Raw genomic sequence first — 5,000 nt, 5'->3', positions numbered from 1 at the left:
TTAATATAACAATGAAGGAAGGGATTTTGTTACAGAAAGGTAAATTATAGAATACAGGTAATAACAATATGCAACAACAACAACAACAAAGAAATGTGTGATAGAATTATATAGAGGAAAATAATGTAACAATGAAAATAATGAAACTATAAAAGAAGGGTATTTGTTACAGAAAGATAAATTATAGAAAACAGGTAATAACAATATGCAACAACAACAACAACAAAGAAATGTGTGATAGAATTATATAGAGGAAAATAAAGTAACAACGAAAATAATGAAACAATGAAAGAAGGAAATTTGTTACAGAAAGATAAATTATAAAAAACAGCTAATAACAATATGCAACAAAAAAAATGTGTTATAGATTTATATAGAGGAAAATAATGTATATGTGATAAATACAAAGAAGAAAATGTAAAATAGGGAAAAAACGCCATATTTAGGGAAGATTAAGATTGCAAAACAAACTTGTACAAAATAACAACTTAAGGTAAAGAGAAAAAACCAAATCCAAATCTAAAACGAATGTATCCAAACCTTTTCCTCTTGATCCTAAAACAAACAAACAAACAAACTAGTAAACAAACACCAACAAAGAGAAGTAAAGCAAGCAAGTAGATATAATATAAAAAAAAGTAGAATTAGTAACACAAACAGGAGTAACATATATAAGCAACACAAACATAAATCACAGGTAAATGCAAACACAAACACCTGGCCACATACAACATACAGGTAAACATAAACACAAACACCTCAACACACGAAAAACAATGATAGTAACACAAACACCTTAAAACATGCAGACAACACACAGATAAACGCTAACACAAACGCCTGATAGCACACACAAACACACAGGTAGATAGAAACACAAACACATCAACACACAAACAAACACTAACACAAACGCCTGATAGCACACACAAACACACAGGTAGATAGAAACACAAACACATCAACACACAAACAAACGCCAACACAATTAACACAACACAGACAGAAAGATGCCAACACAAACGTTATAAAACACACAGCAGTGACAACACACAAACACCCGCTCACAAACAACACACAGGTAGATCCGAACACAAACACCTTTCAACACACAGAAACACACAGGTAGATAGCAACACAAACACATCATCACACAATCATCAACCGATCATGGGTATTAATTAATTAGTGTTTGTTCTCAAAGTAAATTGTGTGTGATAAATGTTCAGTGAGTTGGAGATAACGGTCGGATATTCAATTGATATATAACGAAAATATTAGACATGAAAACTGAACCAATAGATATTTGTGATATTTTTCGTGAAAGGAATTTAACCACAACACAAATACAGGTAACAAGTTAACAACACAAACACAGATAGAGCAACACAAACGCCTTAAAACACACAAAAAACTACAACAAACATCAACACTAATATCACAACACAAGCAGAAGAAATATAGCAACACAAACAGGGGTAATATAGCAACACAAACATAGGTAAGAACACAAACACAGACAGAGAGCAAAACAAACGCCTTAAAACACAAACTACAACAAACACCAACACTAATATAACAACACAAGCAGAAGTAATATAGCAACACAAACATACATAGCAACACAAACACAAACAGCAACACAAATCCAGGTATATAGACCAGCATCGTCCAGGTAACCCCCCCAACAGGTAAGCTTCTTATCAGCCAGCACGGATCAGACAGGTGTTTCCCTTAAAGAGCACAGACAGACACAGCTAAAAAAATTTAAAAAATACACACAGACAACATTAAGACATTGGTGTACGCAAGAAAACGCACATGTATACAAATTAAACACACACATACACATACACACACGCACACTCACTCAAGTACGTGTTAAATTTAGGTACACACACACACATACTCACACACGTACACATCTATAAGTATACACACACAAATACACGTACATATATTTCCCATTACATGTTTTCATTTCACACACACACACACACACACACACACACACACACACACACACACACACACACACCTGGTCTCGCTTCTGTCTCTTTTATTAACATTCCATTTACGATGATAAGGCAGTGTATGATTTTATGTGATATATATATTTTTTTTGTTATTTTGTTGCTTCCTCGCTGTCGCCTGAATGAATGTAAACAGTTTCCCCTTTTTTTGCTTATTAAATTATTTATATTCGAAGTTGTTGTGATTTGTTTCCTCTTGTTATATGTGTGGTAGTAGTAGTAGTAGTAGTACGTAGTTGTAGGAGGAGGAGGAGAAAAAGAATTAGAATAAGATAAAAAAAAATAGAAAAAAATAAAATAAAGAAGTGAATAATGAAATAGAAAAGAAGATAAAAAAGGAAAAAAAAGGATATAAACTTGAAAAAAAAAGTTAAAAAAGGGAAAAAAAGAAAATATGACACTAAATAAAAAAATGAAAAATAATAAATAAGCAATAGCAATCTCTCTCTCTCTCTCTCTCTCTCTCTCTCTCTCTCTCTCTCTCTCTCTCCAGCCTCCCCCGCCCCCCACATATCAATTTCCATCTGTCTAAGCTTCCCCTTCGCTAAGTCGCCTCATCCCCATTTTCTTTGATCGCTCAAGAAGAAAACGGAACACGAGACACTCCCCTGGGCGGTATATAAATAACACACACACACACACACACATAAACACACACACACACACACACACGAGAAAGGAAAGAATGAAAGAGAGGAGGAAGGAAAGATGAAGGGAGAAAGACTAGAGAAGGAAGGAGAGGGTAAAGTAAGGAGATGAATAAAGAGAAATAAAGAGGAGAGATGATATGGAGTATACGTAGAGGTGGAAGAGATGTGGAGAGGTGGAAGAGGAGGTGCGTAGAGGTGGAAGAGGAGGTGAAAGGAAGAAAGTGGAAGAGGAGAAAGTGAAGTTAATAAAAGGAAGGAAATAAACAAAAAGAATGAAGATAGAAAGTTGAAGGAAACAGGAGATGAAACAGAGGAAGAGAAGAAGGAAAATTAAGAGAAAGAGGAATTAAAAGACGAAGGAAAGAAAGAAGGAATATAAAAGAAAGATAATTGAAGAGATAAAATGATGGGAGTAAATGAGGAAAGGAAAGGACACACACACACACACACACACACACACACACACACACACACACACACACACACACACACACACACAGTACCACCTCTTAATCACCTTTGCATCACCTATTCCTACCTGTAATCAAGATCTCAACGCTATATTTACGCTATCAAAACTATTTACATCTCACAAGTTTTCACCGTAGACTAAAATAAACAGGTAAATAAATACAGAAATAAAGAAAAAGATAAATATATGTTTCTGTTCTCTCATGATAAAGCACAAGAGATTGATTTATAGATACCTTTAAATAACCCTTCCTATGCACTTTTTTATGCCTTAGATCAGGACCTTAATTTCAGGGAAGGGGGGGGGGGGTAGAGGGGCAATATCTCCCCCTAATGTTTTCTATATAGGCCTAAAAACGAACCTAAGAGTACGTGCCTATTTTTGAAGACTTTCCTATCCCCCCCAACCTGGACATACTAGCTTCGCCCCCCTTCCACCCCCTCCACCCCCCCTCCTAATGAACCTATGATGCCCTCTGACCCACCCCCCCAAAAAAATCTTCCAAAATTATGGGTCTGTGGAAGGAAGAGGAGAGAGATAGAGAAGTCAGAGAAAGAAGGAAGAGGAAGATGGGAAAGAGGAAGGAAGGAGAGAAGAGAAAGAAGAGGAGGAGGAAGTTAAGAAAGAGACGAGGAGAAAAAGAGAAGTTAGAGAAAGAATGAAAGAAATAAGCAGGAGGAGGATAGGAAAGAGGGAAGGAGAGATGAGATAGAAGAGGAGGAAGAAGTAAAAGAAAGAGAAGTTAGAGAAAGAATGAAAGAAATAAACAGGAGGGAAAGAGTAAAGAGGGAAGGAGAGATGAGATAGAGGAGGAGGAAGAAGTAAAAGAAAGAGAAGTTAGAGAAAGAATGAAAGAAATAAGCAGGAGGGAGAAAGTACAGAAAAGAGAAGGAGAGGTGGCATAGAAAAGGAGGAGAAAGTGGAAGAAAGAAACGAGAGAAAAAGACAAGTTAAAGAAGGAATAAGAAAAAGAGAATTAAGATAGAAAAGAGGAAGGAAGATGAGACGAGACAGAAGAGAAGGAGGAAGTGGAAGAAAGAGAAGAGAGAAATAAAGAGAAGTTAAAGAAGGAATAAAAAAAGAGAATGAAGATAATAAAGAGGAGGAGGAGGAAGTGGAAGAAAGAGATAGAGAAGATAGAGAAAAAGAGGGAATAAAATAAAAAAAGAGAATGAAGATAGTTTAGAACGCCCAAGACAAGCCATAAGATTATAAATACCTCAAATACGTCTTTTTAAACCATAGATTCAGGCATTTATAGCTAGACAGAACTATAGACACCTCGAATACCACTATAAATAACACAGATACAGTCATTTATAGAAAGACAGAATTAGATACCTCAAATAGACTTTTTATACCCAAGATACAGTCATTTATAGAGACAGGATTATAGATACCATGAACACCACATTTTATACCCTAGATACAGTCATTTATAGCTAGACATGTTTATAGATATCTTAAATACCACTACAAATACCTTAGATACCGTCATTTATAGAGACAGGATTATAGATGCTTGAATACCACTTTTTATACCCTAGATACAGTCATTTATAGCTAGACATGTTTATAGATATCTTAAATACCACTGGAAATACCTTAGATACAGTCATTTATAGAGACAGGATTATAGATACCATGAACACCACATTTTATACCCTAGATACAGTCATTTATAGCTAGACATGTTTATAGATATCTTAAATACCACTAGAAATACCTTAGATACAGTCATTTATAGAGACAGTGATTATAGATACCATGAACACCACATTTTATACCCTAGATACAGTCATTTATAGCTAGACATGTTTATAGATATCTTAAATACCACTAGAA

The 5,000-nt window shown here is 35.1% G+C and overlaps 2 protein-coding genes across 6 annotated transcripts in view; both read left to right on the top strand.

Annotated features, from left to right (window-relative positions):
- LOC127009970 (glutathione peroxidase 2-like) overlaps positions 1-893 on the top strand; it is a 9,347-nt gene extending 8,454 nt beyond the window's left edge. The window contains exons 6-8 of one of the 5 annotated variants that reach the window (XR_007762669.1): positions 1-39; positions 177-194; positions 332-893. The exon at positions 1-39 is cut by the window's left edge and continues 462 nt beyond it. The gene's annotated coding sequence lies outside the window, so the exon portion shown is untranslated. The other 4 variants (XR_007762666.1, XR_007762667.1, XR_007762668.1 and 1 more) reach the window with 4 other exon arrangements.
- Positions 1-5,000, top strand: part of LOC127009969 (keratin, type I cytoskeletal 9-like) — a 57,417-nt gene that overhangs the window by 27,304 nt on the left and 25,113 nt on the right. The gene's annotated exons all lie outside the window — the stretch shown is intronic.

The sequence above is a fragment of the Eriocheir sinensis genome, chromosome 42 (assembly GCF_024679095.1).
Source record: "Eriocheir sinensis breed Jianghai 21 chromosome 42, ASM2467909v1, whole genome shotgun sequence".
Lineage (NCBI taxonomy): Eukaryota > Metazoa > Arthropoda > Malacostraca > Decapoda > Varunidae > Eriocheir > Eriocheir sinensis.
The sequence above is the reverse complement of the archived record's forward strand: the minus strand, read 5'-3'. Positions and strand labels throughout refer to the sequence as shown.